Source organism: Scyliorhinus torazame, chromosome 15 (genome assembly GCF_047496885.1).
Source record: "Scyliorhinus torazame isolate Kashiwa2021f chromosome 15, sScyTor2.1, whole genome shotgun sequence".
In the NCBI taxonomy this organism is placed as follows: domain Eukaryota; kingdom Metazoa; phylum Chordata; class Chondrichthyes; order Carcharhiniformes; family Scyliorhinidae; genus Scyliorhinus; species Scyliorhinus torazame.
The window spans coordinates 42,756,056-42,772,617 of NC_092721.1; positions in this window are offsets into that span (position 1 = coordinate 42,756,056).

The following is a 16,562-nucleotide window of genomic DNA, read 5'->3' on the forward strand; positions in this document are numbered from 1 at the left end:
CTCACGCCTCAGCTGCTCACCTCACCACTCACTCCCAGTCACTAATGACGACAGCATCACAGAGACCTGCGCCTCACTTTGGTGATGCGAATCTGGCCAGGCTTCTCGATGCTGTGGATGAGAGGCTGGATTGAGAGGCGGGACACCCTGTTGTCATGTTCTGCAGACTGGCCGATATGAATGATGCACTACAGAACATCTAATTTAAATAATTTATCAAGAAACAACTGCGTGGTAAAGATAACTGGAATAAATAAATAACAAACTACTAACACTAGCTAACTATTATGGAGCTACTGCAAAATACATCTATCCTCCGACACGACTTACTCCAGTTGGAGTAAGAGTATTGGAGGCAGCTGAAAGGGTTTGGTGAGTGGTGGTGGTGGAGGGTTAGGGTGAGAATGGAGGCAAAGGCAAAGGAAAATGAGTTCAATATCGTGCCGAACCTGAAATCCATTGAGGTGAGGTCATATGGGGTAAATCTGAGCCTTTTGCTGAACACAGATTGATCAGCGCAAGCAAAGGAATCAGAAAGAAAGGGAAAATAGTTCTAAAGAAGATTCCAACTGTATTTGAAAAATTGGGCCCGATTTCTCCACACGTTGCGCCCACCACCGGATGTTATGCCGGATGAATAGGATAGGCTGCAGCGTTTCTTCCTCCCTGACAATGCCTGTAGGGCACTGGATAACTCTATTAGACTAAGAGACAGCTGGAGTGGCCTCCAGAGGACTTTGAGTCATCTGGCTCTACAGTCCTGGAGGCACCATAATGTCAACAGGCTCAGTGATGGTCCTCAGTGAATCAGCCACGCACTGGAGTGTCACAGCAATCTCCACTTGTGTCTATGTCCTTCATTGACTGGTGCCGAGTGGTGTCCCGCAGAGTTCAGTGTTGGGGCCACAGCTGTTCTCTTTATATATTAACAATCTAGATGACGGGACTGAGGGCATTCTGGCTAAGTTTGCCGATGATACAAAGATAGGTGGAGGGGCAGGTAGTATGGAGGAGGTGGGGAGGCTGCAGAAAGATTTAGACAGTTTAGGAGAGTGGTTCAAGAAATGGCTGATGAAATTCAACGTGGGCAAGTGCGAGGTCTTGCACTTTGGAAAAAAGAATAGAGGCGTGGACTATTTTCTAAACGGTGACAAAATTCATAATGCTGAAGTGCAAAGGGACTTGGGAGTCCTAGTCCAGGATTCTCCAAAGGTAAACTTGCAGGTTGAGTCCGTAATTAAGAAAGCAAATGCAATGTTGTCATTCATCTCAAGAGGCTTGGAATATAAAAGCAGGGATGTACTTCTGAAGCTTTATAAAGCATTAGTTAGGCCCCATTTAGAATACTGTGAGCAATTTTGGGCCCCACACCTCAGGAAGGACATACTGGCACTGGAGCGGGTCCAGCGGAGATTCACACGGATGATCCCAGGAATGGTAGGCCTAACATACGATGAACGTCTGAGGATCCTGGGATTATATTCATTGGAGTTTAGGACGTTGAGGGGAGATCTAATAGAAACTTACAAGATAATGATTGGCTTAGATAGGGTGGACGTAGGGAAGTTGTTTCCATTAGCAGGGGAGACTAGGACCCGGGGGCACAGCCTTAGAATAAAAGGGAGTCACTTTAGAACAGAGATGAAGAGACATTTCTTCAGCCAGAAAGTGGTGGGTCTGTGGAATGCATTGCCACAGAGGGCGGTGGAGGACGGGACGTTGAGTGTCTTTAAGACAGAAGTTGATAAATTCTTGATTTCTCGAGGAATTAAGGGCTATGGAGAGAGAGCGGGTAAATGGAGTTGAAATCAGCCATGATTAAATGGTGGAGTGGACTCGATGGGCTGAATGGCCTTACCTCCGCTCCTATGCCTTATGGTCTTATGGACCCCACCCTCTGGCCTCTTCCCGGCTCTTGGTCTTTCCATTGGGAACTGTCAGTGCCACATTAGCCATCTTAATTTCTCTGCTCTTCGCATCCACTCTCAGGTGTATCCCTCTAGCCTGGTTGGATTCCATCCTCTCATATCTAACTATGAGTTTATTATCAGATTTGCTGACAAGGTTAGTACTGTTGTTGTCTGACATACTGACCTCCACTTTGTAGAGGCTGGGCACCAACACTTGGACACATCTTCCTACCTCTTCCTGGGCCATGACCCCACTACCAAACGTGAAGCCATGGTTTCCAGGTCTTCACTGACCTCATCCCGTCTGGAGAATTTGTGTCCACAGTTTCCCACCTTATACACCCCAACTTGAATAGCTTATTTCTACCTCCTTCCCAAAATCCGCAAACTGGACACTCTTTGTAGACCCATTTTTTCAGCTCATTCCTATCCACTGAACTTATTTTGTCCTGTATTCTACCTTTGAACAGTGTTTTCCAACCTACATTTGTGATTCTTCTGATGCCCTTCATCATTTCAACATTTTCCAGTTTCCTAGCCCAAACCACATTATATTCACATTGAACATCCAATCCCTCTACACTTCCATTTCTCATCAAGACAATCAGAGGTGTTAATATCCTAGCCCATACCAAACTGTGAGGAAATAATACTTCACCCCAGCAGTAATGACTGACCAATAAGTATCTTTTATGTCAAAACAAACTTTAATTTAAACACAGAATTAACCACATTGACATCAAAGAATATAGTTTATAATTATCAGTTGAGCAATTCTTAGACACTATCTCCTTGCCATTAACTCCAAGTAAAAAACCCCAATATAGTTCAAATGCCAATTATAAATAAAATTACCAAATAGATTACCTGCTTATGTGTGTGGAAACTTTTTGGAGGGAGATCCTTTCAAGAACAACCTGAAAATCCTTTTGTCTTATCAGAAGCTCCTGCTGAACCTGACAGCATTTGGAAAAACTGCTGGTCAACTTAAAAACTTCTAGCAGACTGCAAAACTACAGACAGACCTGGCTCCTCCCAGTAATTTCATCATCTGTATCCAAATGTGATGTTCCATCACCTGCTTAGCTAGGACTACAGAAAATCCCTCATAAATGATCTACTATCCAGGGAATCTCCAGCAACCATGAATGCAATGCGACATGAAACGGTTGAGGCCGTACTCATGTATGGGACCTTGGATTCATGATTCATTGCTTTCACGCCCCACCATCTGGCCTGGGCTTGCGAAATCCTACCAACTGTCCTGGATTGAGACAATTCACACCACTTTAACCTGTGATTATCCCTCTCTTCAGTCGCTCCGCCTGGCCCTGTAAAGACTTAATTACCTACAAAGACTCGCATTCAAAGTATCATCTTGCATCTTTGACTTTGTCGATGTATATGTTTCTGGAACCCACACCTTCATTCACCTGAGGAAGGAGCTGCGCTCCGAAAGCTAGTGATTCGAAACAAACCTGTTGGACTTTAATCTGATGTTGTAAGACTTCTTACTGTGCCAACCCCAGTCCAACGCCGGCATCTCCACATCATGGCTACCCTTTATCTGTAACCAGGTAAGTGGTTGGATTCAAACATGACCTCAGCTTTTACAACTCTTAATTACAATATTAGCTGACATATAATTTGGATACCTTAACCAAGGTTCTTTGATAATATTAATGCAAAAAATATATACCTTAACCTAGGCTTTTAATAACATGACTGCTCCAAACATAAAATATAATGAGCGGAATTATGCCCCTTGCAATGCCACAAACACGAACCACGATTGGGCAGAGAATTGGGCGATCGGCCAAAATCAAGGTTTGTGCCTAAGACCATAAGACCATAAGACATAGGAGCGGAAGTAAGGCCATTCGGCCCATCGAGTCCACTCCACCATTCAATCATGGCAGATTTCAACTCCATTTACCCGCTCGCTCTCCATAGACCTTAATTCCTCGAGAAATCAAGAATTTATCAACTTCTGTCTTAAAGACACTCAACGTCCCGGCCTCCACCGCCCTCTGTGGCAATGAATTCCACAGACCCACCACTCTCTGGCTGAAGATATTTCTCCTCATCTCTGTTCTAAAGTGACTCCCTTTTATTCGAAGGCTGTGCCCCCGGGTCCTAGTCTCCCCTGCTAATGGAAACAACTTCCTTACATCCACCCTATCTAAGCCATTCATTATCTTGTAAGTTTCTATTAGATCTCCCCTCAACCTCCTAAACTCCAATGAATATAATCCCAGGATCCTCAGACGTTCATCGTATGTTAGGCCTACCATTCCTGGGATCATCCGTGTGCATCTCCGCTGGACCCGCTCCAGTGCCAGTATGTCCTTCCTGAGGTGTGGGGCCCAAAATTGCTCACAGTATTCTAAATGGGGCCTAACTAATGCTTTATAAAGCTTCAGAAGTACATCCCTGCTTTTATATTCCAAGCCTCTTGAGATGAATGACAACATTGCATTTGCTTTCTTAATTACGGACTCAACCTGCAAGTTTACCTTTAGAGAATCTTGGACTAGGACTCCCAAGTCCCTTTGCACTTCAGCATTATGAATTTTGTCACCGTTTAGAAAATAGTCCATGCCTCTATTCTTTTTTCCAAAGTGCAAGACCTCGCACTTGCCTACGTTGAATTTCATCAGCAATTTCTTGGACCACTCTCCTAAACTGTCTAAATCTTTCTGCAGCCTCCCCACCTCCTCCATACTACCTGCCCCTCCACCTATCTTTGTATCATCGGCAAACTTAGCCAGAATGCCCCCAGTCCCGTCATCTAGATCGTTAATATATAAAGAGAACAGCTGTGGCCCCAACACTGAACCCTGCGGGACACCACTCGTCACCGGTTGCCATTCCGAAAAAGAACCTTTTATCCCAACTCTCTGCCTTCTGCCTGACAGCCAATCGTCAATCCATGTTAGTACCTTGCCTCCAATACCATGGGCCCTTATTTTACTCAGCAGTCTCCCGTGAGGCACCTTATCAAAGGCCTTTTGGAAGTCAAGATAGATAACATCCATTGGCTCTCCTTGGTCTAACCTATTTGTTATCTCTTCAAAGAACTCTAACAGGTTTGTCAGGCACGACCTCCCCTTACTAAATCCATGCTGACTTGTCCTAATCTGACCCTGCACTTCCAAGAATTTAGAAATCTCATCCTTAACAATGGATTCTAGAATCTTGACAACAACCGAGGTTAGGCTAATTGGCCTATAATTTTCCATCTTTTTCCTTGTTCCCTTCTTGAACAGGAGGGTTACAACAGCGATTTTCCAATCCTCTGGGACTTTCCCGGACTCCAGTGACTTTTGAAAGATCATAACTAACGCCTCCACTATTTCTTCCGCTATCTCCTTGAGAACTCTAGGATGTAGTCCATCTGGGCCCGGAGATTTATCAATTTTTAGACCTCTTAGTTTCTCTCGCACTTTCTCCTTTGTGATGGCTACCATATTCAACTCTGCCCCCTGACTCTCCTGAATTGTTGGGATATTACTCATGTCTTCTACTGTGAAGACTGACGCAAAGTACTTATTTAGTTCCTCAGCTATTTCCTTGTCTCCCATCACAAAATTACCAGCGTCATTTGGAGCGGCCCAAAGTCAACTTTTGCCTCCCGTTTGTTTTTAATGTATTTAAAGAAACTTTTACTATCATTCCTAATGTTACTGGCTAGCCTACCTTCATATTTGATCCTCTCTTTCCTTATTTCTCTCTTTGTTATCCTCTGTTTGTTTTTGTAGACTTCCCAATCTTCTGACTTCCCACTACTCTTTGCCACATTATAGGCTTTCTCTTTTGCTTTGATGCATTCCCTAACTTCCTTTGTCAGCCATAGCTGCCTAATCTCCCCTCTGATAACCTTTCTTTTCTTTGGGATGAACCTATGTACTGTGCTCAATTACTCCCAGAAACTCCTGCCATTGCTGTTCTACTGTCTTTCCCACTAGGCTCTGCTCCCAGTCGATTTTCGTCAGTTCCTCCCTCATGCCCCTGTAGTTACTTTTATTTAACTGTAACACCTTTACATCTGATTCTACCTTCTTTCTTTCAAATTGGAGATTGAATTCTACCATATTATGATCACTGCCTCCTCAGTGCTCCCTTACTTTAAGATCTTTAATCAAGTCTGGCTCATTACATAACACTAAGTCCAGAATGGCCTGTTCCTTCGTGGGCTCCATCACAAGCTGTTCCAAAAAGCCCTCCTGTAAACATTCAATGAATTCCCTTTCCTTGGGTCCACTGGCAGCATTATTTACCCAGTCCACCTGCATATTGAAGTCCCCCATGATCACTGTGACCTTGCCTTTCTGACATGCACTTTCTATTTTGTGGTACATTTTGTGCCCCCGGTCCTGACCACTGTTAGGAGGCCTGTCCGTAACTCCCATTATGGTTTTTTTGCCTTTGTGGTTCCTCAACTCTACCCACACAGACTCCACATCATCTGACCCTATGTCATTTAGTGCTATTGATTTAATTTCATTCCTAATTAACAAGGCAACCCCGCCCCCTCTGCCCACCTCCCTGTCTTTTCGATAGGTTGGGAATCCCTGGATGTTTAAATGCCAGTCCTGAACCCCCTGCAACCACGTCTCTGTGATGCCTACCACATCATACCTGCCAGTCACAATCTGGGCCACAAGCTCATCTACCTTGTTCCGTACACTGCGGGCATTTAAATATAGCACCTTTAATTCACTATTGACCGTCCCTTTTTGTTTTCTTAGTGTGGTGGACCTTGGTTTACTGAGCCTTTCCATACACTGTGTCATATTTTGTGGGATGGGGACTATCGTAACCTCTCCTGAGTTTTGTCTTTTCGTGCTTTTTTGTATTCCTAAGCAGCTACGCTTCCCACTGATTACTTCACCTCTTGGTTCCCTGACTTTCCCTTTCCCTGATGCCAATTTGGGCACAATGGTCCGGCCCCTCACTGGTGGCAATAACGACGTTTGCACCCTGTGCCGGTGGCAGCATGCAAAACCGGTACTTGCATGCATTTCAATATGAGTAGCAGGTTCGACACAGTATGCTCTGCCCTTCCGCATTACTCTGCTCCTCACAGACAGAAGTCTCGCGACGTGAATAACTACAAGTATTGACAAACGTGGACTGGGTGCCATGGTAGCAGAGGAGGAGTGGGAATCATGGAATCATAGAATTTACAGTGCAGTAAGAGGCCATTTGGCCATCGAGCCTGCCTGGCCCTTGGAAAGAGCACCCCATCTAAGCCCACACCTCCACCCTATCCCCATAACCCAGTAACCCCACCGAACCTTATTGGACACTAAGGGCAATTTATCACGGCCAGTCCACCTAACCTGCACATCTTTGGACTGCGGGAGGAAACTGGAGCACCCGGAGGAAACTCAATCAGGCACAGGGAGAACGTGCAGACTCCACACAGACAGGGACCCAAGCCGTGAATTGAACCTGTAAACCTGGAGCTGTGAAGCAACTGTGCTAACCACTGTGCTGCCGTGCTGACCCAATGCTAAAACAACACTGAAAAAACCATTGAAAACTGCTGGGCTTGCTGAGGGATGGCTGCCAGGTGCGGGGCGGTAGCGGGTAGTCACTTGGTGCCAAGTCTGTGGGCTTGGGGTATTCTCCTCGCGATAGCCTGGCTCAGACCACCATTATTGCAGTCTGTCTTTGAAACACAACCCTTTGATGCTATTTACAAGCTCCTGGTAGCTGACAATGCTGAGTGTTGCCTGTGTCCTTAAATGCTCAGAAGGCCTCTGGTCATCTGGGAGCCCATGCAGGCTGCCCCTCTGGCCACGCTCATACCCAAGCTGTATCGTGAAGGGATAAGCACAATCAGGAGCCCACCAGGTGTTTGCACTACTACTCACCTGTGACCCCCACCCCTCCAGCTCATCAGCTGTCTCCTCCTGGTGAGACTGCCAGAGCTGAATGCCTCTTCCACCACCTCCCAGGCAGTCTTCAGGAGGGCAGGCTTGAGTCTGTAGTCCACCCTGGGGAAGAGGGTGCCCCTCTGCTCCTCACTGGCACGGAGCTGTTGCTCCACAATGGAGTCCAGAACTCAGGGGGGCAGGTCTTCTCTGAGCTTTCTTGGTGGCTACAGTGCGTGTGTGGTAAGTGGAGCACTTAAACACAGCTCCAGCTTTGAGGCCTTTTGAGCTGACTCTGGCTCCAGAGGTTAGAATGCCTGCTGGTCCGGGAATTGCTCAGAATTCACGCCAGCGGTGTGCTGACCTATTAGCATGTCCTGAGTTGCTCCCGAATAGTGGGCATGATTCTCCACTCCCACGCCAGTTGGGAGAATCGCCTGGGCCGCCAAAATTTCCGGGGACTCCGGTCCGACGCCCTCCCGCAATTCTCCCAAGCGGCAGGAACGGCCCGGTCGGGTTTCGCGGGCCACAGGATGGAGAATCGCCGGAGACACCCAAAATGGCGATTCTCCGGCACCCCCGCTATTCTCAGGCCCAGATGGGCCGAGCGGCCAGGCCAAAACGGCGGGTTCCCCCCGGTGCCGTCCACACCTGGTCGCTGCAGTCGTGGGCGGTGTGTGAACGCTGGGGGAGCGGCCTGTGGGGGGGCGACGGGGGCTCCTGCACCGGGCTTCACCTGGAATGTGGGGTGGCCCGTGATCGGTGCCCACCGATCATCGGGCTGTCCTCTCTGAAGGAGGACCTCCTTCCTTCCGCGGCCCCGAAAGATCCGTCCCCCATCTTTTTGCGGGGCGGACTTAGAGAGGACGGCAACCACGCATGTGCGCATCCCTTCATGATACAGCTTGGGTATGAGCGTGGCGCGTGTAGATGACGCGGCCCCGATACTGGCCCATTGTTAGGAGAATCCCGCCCAGTGTTTTCAATGGGAACGCAAACCACATGCAATTCAATCCCGACGTCAACACTTAGGGCGGGATTCTCCACTCCCACGCCGAAGTGGCCGCGCCGTCGTGAACGCCGTCGAGGTTCACGACGGCGCGGAACGGCCCCAGTCCCGACCGATTCAGGCCCTGACAATGGGCCAGTATCGGGGCCGCGTCATCTACACGCGTCAGGCCTTGTCACCCGCGTAAAAGCGGCGCCGCATAGATGACGCGGCCGGCGCCGCATAACGGACGTTATCCGCGCATGCGCAGGTTGGCCGGCGCCAACCCGCGCATGTGTGGTTGCCGTCCTCTCTAAGTCCGCCCCGCAAGAAGGTGGGGGACGGATCTTGCGGGGCCGCGGAAGGAAGGAGGTCCTCCTTCAGAGAGGATGGTCCGACAATCAGTGGGCACGGATCGCGGGCCACCCCACATTCCAGGTGAAGCCCGGTGCAGGATCCCCCCTCGCCCCCCCACAGGCCGCCCCACCAGCATTCATGCACTGCCCACGACTGCAGCGACCAGGTGTGGACGGCGCCGGGGGGAACCCGCCGATTTGACCTGGCCGCTCGGCCCACCCGGGCCTCAGAATAGCGGGGGTGCCGGAGAATCGCCATTTTGGGTGTCTCCAGCGATTCTCCGGCCTGCGGCCTGCAAAACTCGACCGGGCCGTTCCCGCTGCTTGGGAGAATCGCGGGAGGGCGTTGGACCGGCGTTCCCGCAAATTTTGGCGGCCCAGGCGATTCTCCCAACTGGCGTGGGAGTGGAGAATCGCGCCCTTAGTCTCCCAAATGGAGAACATTGCTGAATATATAACAATCTCTACATTCATCACAGAGGGCTCCCTGCTTCTTCCTAGAATGGAGGCCAGGACAGTGCGCATTTACCACCATTCCGCAACCTGGCAGAACTTGTTCTCTCATAGAACAATTTCTCTTTTAACTTGTCTCACTTCCTCCAAGTGAAAGGTGTGGTTATGTGGTCCCACAAGGGCCTGAGTTACACCTGTCTTTTTGTTAGGTATGTGGAGCATTCCTTGTTTCAGTCTCAGGCCTCCTAACACAACTATTTTTACAATTCATTGGTGACTATATTGGTGCAAATTCCTGTTGCCATCTGGAACTGGAACAATTCATCAATTTTGCTTCCAAATTCCACCCTTCTCTCATCTTAACAAGGTCCCCCTGCCTTCCCTTCCCTTCCTTGACTACCCTGTTTCCATTTTTGAGAATAGACTGTCTACTAATTTTCATTGCATTGCAAGCCCACCAACTCAGGCAGTTATCTCGCCTATACTTCCCCATACCCTGCTTGCTATAAGGACTCCATTCCATTCTGCCAGTTTCTCAGTCTCCATCGTATCTGCTCTGATGATGTGACATTTCACAACGCCACTTATGCCATTTCTTCCTTTTCCCTCAACTGAAGATTTGCCCCACTGAGTTCACAGAGTTCTCAATTGTGTCTGACCAATTTCCCACACTTCTGCCCACACCCCTTTTTCTCCCAGAACCATGATAGGGTCCCTCTTGTCCTGACCTTCCACCTCACCAGCCTCCATATTCAAAGGGTCATCCTCCACCACCACCCCGACCTCCATCATGATGCTAGTTCTGAAGAAGCGTCATTTTGGACTCAAAACTGTTTCTCTCTCCACAGATGCTACCAGACCTGTTGACTTTTCCTAGCTCTTTCTGTTTTTATTTCATACCTCCAGTGTCCACAGTATTTTGCTTTTCTTATTTTATTACGTATGGCAAGATCTACTTCATTGATGCACTAAAACAAATGTAGTGAATATTTAGAATTTAACACTGAAAGAAAACACAAAATTAATCTAAGATGTGGCTTTTCTAAGTCCGAACATTCGAGCTTGTAGAAAACTTGGGGCTGGCTTTAAAGGTCCCCACTTCTCCCCCACCAGGTAAAAAAGCTGGGATGAGCTCGTCCATGGTCCTGACTGTCCTGCAGACACTTAACAGCCAATTGATACTGCAGCGTGGCCTACAGGAAGATGCTCTGTTCGGGAGCCCAGACCAGAGGTAGGTCTGGGTCTAGAATCCTTAGAATTCCTTTAGTGCAGCGACCATTAGGCCCATCGGCCGGGATTCTCTGATCCCGCCCCGGTTCGGACAATCGGCGGGGGGGGGTGGGGGGGGAGGCGAGAATCGTGCCACGCTGCTCCAACGCCAGTCCGCCGATTCTCTGGCGCCGATTCTCAGGCGCCCTCAGGATCACCGCCGCACCGGTCAGGGGCCGTTGAAAGCGCCCCCCCCCCCCCCGGCGATTCTCTGTGCCTCGACGGTCCGAGTGCCCGCCAAGTTCGGCCGAGTCATGCCGGCGTGGGTTACATATGGTCCCACCCGGTGTGACCTCAGATTTCTGGCTGCGGGGGTCGTCCTGGTTGGGGGGTGGGGGGGGGGGGGGGGGGGGGGAGGGGTGGGGGGGGGGGGTTGGGGCAGGGAACCGACTCTGGGAGGGCCTCCACGGTTGTCTGGTCCGCGATCGGGGCCTGCCGATCGGTGGGAGGGCTAGTTACGTGGGGGACCTATGTTCTTCCACGCCAGGCCCCTGTAGGGGTGCGCCATATTGCCCAGGAGCCAGCGCGGCGAGGGGAACCCACGTGCACGCGTGGACTCGTGCCGGCCGTGGTGCACCGGCTTTCGAGCGCCGGAGCAGCAGACAGCACTCTGTCGCCGTACTAGCCCCATAGGAAGGGGTGGATACCTGGGCCTGGAAGCCCGTTGACGCCGGAGTGGCTCGCGCCGCTTTTAATGCCGGTGTCAGAACTTGGCCGTGGGATCGGAGAATCCCAGCCATCGAGTCTGCATCGACTCTCTGAAAAAGCATCCTGCCCAGGCCCATTTTCCCACCCTTTCCCCTTCACCCCACCTATCCTGTAAATCTTTGGACTGTGGGAGGAAACCGGAGCACCCAGAGGAAACTCACACAGGCATGGGGAGAACATGTAATATTCACTCAGTCACCCAAGGCCAGAATTGAACCCGGGTTCCTGCCGCTCTGAGGCAGCAGTGCTAACCACTGTGCCACTGTGCCGCCCTAAGCTGGCAGGCCCCGTGAGGGAGATGAGAGCCTTTTGAAGAAAGGCCCCTGGGGTGTTAAATGGATCCAAGACAGGTGGTGAAGCATGAGAGAGGACAAAGATAACTTTCTTGTTAGTAGGATTATCCTCAAGATGCCATTGTAAATCTCTTCCACCTAACTATTAACTCAGTGGACCAGCTTAATCTCTTTAAATGTGTTCTCAATCCTTGATCAACAATGCTCATCAACTGTGTACCACTAACAACATAATCAACCATTCATTAATAGAGGGGAGGGAGGAGGGGAACTTTCATGTGGGAAATTAGACCTCGCTGGGGCCTCTTCAATGGACAAGTGACCACTTCCTCTTCTTACTCCCAGCTCGAGGAGGGAAATTTGCCTGTCTGGATGCTCAGGCTGGGCCTCTCCCACTGCTGGTTAAATGCCAGCAGTGATGAGAAAATGCCCTTATGTGAACATTGATTGACCAACTTAAGGCCTTCAATTAGCTCACGGGCAGATGGGGCACCCAACGTGCCCACCCTGCTGCTTGTAAGATTGCGGTGGGGCAGGGGAAGATAGGCAGGTGACAGGTTTGGAGCCCACTGGATTGTACATGTGGCCACAGCATTCATGCGCCTACGTGTATCAATAGGGGAGACAAACATTTCAGGTTCTGAACGCATTTGAATTTTACCAACAGGCTTCAGGTATTGAATAGCCCCTCTGTTGTAGCCACCCAGCTTGCTTCTGTGAAAAATCAGCCTCCTTTTATGTGGAGCCAATCATCAGGTAGGGAGGGGAGTGAATTCTTGTGGGGGTGGAAGAGGGATGAGAATGTGCCTACAACAGATCTCTGTGGGCTCCGGAAGAGCATGGATGTGCTCCATGGAGATGGAAGATTTTTCTGTCTGGATAGTAAATTTAAATAACCTCAGCGCAAAGTGCTTGAGGAATTGGATCTCAACTTGGCTTCTGGTCCATCTACATCAAAGTTATGAGAAAACTTCCAGCAATAGCTATGTGAAAATTGTGATAGCGGTAATTAATTTAGTTTGGCTTGAGTTGTACTCCCAATTGAGGAAGTTAAGGGATGAGCTGATTGAAGTATTTAAGATTCTGAGAATTTACAGGGGCAGAGAACATTTCCAACTGTTTACAGGGGAATCCAGGGCACAATATTAAAAGTAGAACTGAACTGCTTTCGAATAAAACCCGGAAAAAAAGGAGTTGCAAGCATGTGAAAAACATTTCTGCCCCAGAAGTTTACTTGGGATGAAAAAGTAAGTAAATTAAAAAATGTTCATTCTTGACTTCAAATTTCTGCATTGCCTCACCTTACACTAGCTTATCACCTTCACACTCTGAGCCCCTCCTAAATCAGTTACTGCAGTTGCAAAGGCAAGCACTGGAATATCAGGAAGGGAAGACAATTGTCTTCCTCAGTTTGCAACACATGATTAAGGAGTCCTTTCGCCTTCTTTCTGAGGTGATTGTGCCATCATGCCAATGCACCGGGGCTCAACTCAAGTAGGATGACATCAGCCATAGAGACCTTGGACCAGGGCATTGGTTCTGCACTGCTGCAAGAGATGTACTTCATTGGTGTAGACATTGATGGCATTCGGTGTCAACACGAGAAGGATGCTGTACACCTCGGTCTCACTCCGGCTGCCTCTTCTCCTCAACGAATCATCCAATGGCCTTTACTCACCCATAGGGAGGATTAGGCCCTCCAGAGGATACCAACCAAAGTCAACACAGACAACAGGGAGTAGCAGTCAGCAGGTTGCCTCCGCCTCTGCTGCGAATGTGAATGGGGAAGCACCTGAATGTAGCAGTAGGATTAGAGAATCAATAAAATAATATCAGAACAACAATGTCATCATTGCTCACATCATTTATCTAATGTTCACAACTGCAAATAGAATCACATCTATTCCACATCGCATGTGTTTGCCTCCGTGTTATGATGAGCTGTGTTGCAATCACTCAGGTGACATACCATTGTCCCTTCTCTTATTTATTTTGTATGTCACCATTATATCACCATTTTACCAGTGTGTGACTGTTCCAGATCAATGCCAAAATCAGTGATTCCTCGGCCTTACTTTTAAGTGTGCATATGGGAAGGCACGTCATCCACATGCATTTCTGGGTCCTGTCATGTTCACTGCTGGCTGTGTAACATAGAAAGGAGTCTGACAACACCAGGTTAAAGTCCAACAGGTTTGTTTCGAATCACTAGCTGTCGGAGCACTGCTCCTTCCTCAGGTGAATGAGGAAGGAGCAATGCAAGGAACAGTCCATGCATTTTTCAGTTGCATGGACCATTCACCTGAGGAAGGGGCAGCGCTCCGAAAGCTAGTGATTCGAAACAAACCTGTTGGACTTTAACCTGGTGTTGTAAGACTTCTTACTGTGCTCACCCCAGTCCAACGCCGGCATCTCCACATCATGTGTAACATAGAGGCATAGATGTTGTCCCATCTTGTCTCCATGTTTGAAAGATGAAGGTTTAATGTAAAGAACGGATGTGATAACGCATGGAGAATGGTCATATATCTGGAAATTCTATGTACCCTCTGTCATCTGCCAAGGCCTCCATGCTATGTCGCATACTCAAAGCTCATGTGCGTTCCTGTCTGACAAATGCATTTGCAACTTTCCACGTGTACATCTACTCAGCTCACCAACAAGTCCAAGCACCTTGCCACCGCAAGGTGATAGAAATTAACCACTCTTGCCTGAATTTGTGTTCTGGCCGTGAACGCCTCTCCCCTGTTGTTGTCTGTATCGCAGGCACAATACCTTTGTCATAAAATAGGAGTGCAGAACTGTGTGTCCCCTCGCATGTATGCTGGCTGAGATGAGTGATTGCAATTTCAAATGCTCATTCTGGTGGGCAGTGGAGCCTTTGAACATGCTCTGGACGCACACATCATTGCTTCAATAATAATAATAACCTTTTATTGTCACAAGTATGAAGTTACTGTGAAAAGCCCCGAGTCGCCACATTCCGGCATCTGTTCGGGTAAGCTGGTACGGATATTGAACCCGTGCTGCTGGCCTTGTTCTGCATCACAGACCAGCTATCTAGCCCACTGAGCTAAACCAGCCTAAACGAGCAATGCCGAGGGGAGCAATGGGATAAGAGCAAGGATGAAGTGAAGTTAAAGTGTGCTCCCCATTAGATACGATGCATGACCTTGGGAGCCTCTTGGTGTCTAAGCATTTTCAGTCGCATGGACCAGGGCTGGCTATGAGGGCACTATGTCTGTGTTAAAGAGGAGGCATTTTAATATCTGGCAGCCAACTGGTTGAACATAGTCATCCTCAGGTGATGCACATACATATTAAGGTGAGGATAAATGTCGGCCAGCATCCCATCCTCCTCTTGAACTCTCGTGGCCATGAGGCCCTCACTAGCATACCTGCCTCATCCGGCTCCGGCCCATGATACATTTTCTTTTGCATCCAGAGCATGTTCAAAGGCTCCACTGCCCACCAGAATGAGCATTTGGAATTGCAATCACTCATCTCAGCCAGCATACATGCGAGGGGACACACAGTTCTGCACTCCTATTTTATGACAAGGGTATTGTGCCTGCAGCCTCAGATTCCTCAACCTCATCGCCCTCATCCCCTTCAAGGTTCTCCTCCTTAGCTGCTCCACCATGTTGGCATCCCATTGTTTTTGTGGTGGATATCTGTTTGGTATTCCCTGAGCATTCTGAGGTGGAGGTGCCAATGACCCCTCCCCATCCTGAAGCCAATTGCACAGTTAAACATGTGCCCCACTCACACACACACACACACACACACGCTGGGATAATCCCCCTTCCCCAGTCTAGCTCTAGTGCTGGAGCACATCAAAATTCTTCCCCCTGGCCTGTGAGATCCCCTGAAAGTGACATGGTGCTGTCTGAGGCATCTGGTGCTGATGATCATAAATGCTGCACGAAGCTCGAACATGGGCAAAATGCAGGTTCCCAAGTGCATTCCACTTCTATACCATTTGTGAGGCATGTCAGTGTAACTGACTTAAAGATTCAGCACGGTGGTGGGGGTGATGATTCCAGCATGCAGGGCTTAAAATGGGATGGAAATGTATTACAATGATGTTCCCAATGTGCCATGGTGGGAAACGCAGCCAACCATTGACGAGTGGAGCAGCCAATCACAAGCTGGTTTTATGCCAATTATTGCGATCGCACCATATTTTCTGCCTGCCATGAATGAGGGTGGAAAATCCCAGTCTAAACCTCTCCCCGAAGCCTCCCATCTATCAAAACATTCTCAAAACCCACCTTTAAAGCAATAACCCAGTCACCCCCAATCTCTTCCTCTATAACTTGGCAACTTTTTCCTACTCCAATATTTTTTCTCTTCTCTTGTGTTAAGCTCTGTTCGAGATGAGAGTTTGGATCACCCCACGTTCTCCTGGGGACTGTAAAATAAGCCTGAAAAAAACTGCGACTCCCACCTCATTTGTTGCCATGTTAAAAACGAACTATGCAAATGCAAATTATTGCTACAAGGTATATTAAAAAATGGGCATGTTGGAAGAGTTGGCACAGCTAACCTCGATTCTGAGGAACAGCAATAAAATGGCTGAACCTCTTCATAATGTCTTTGACTATCATTGTTTCATTATAGATGAGTGTTCCTGAATGATTTATAGTTTAAACAGAGGAAGGTGCTACTGACAACACCAAATGATGTTTCGCCTAACAAAC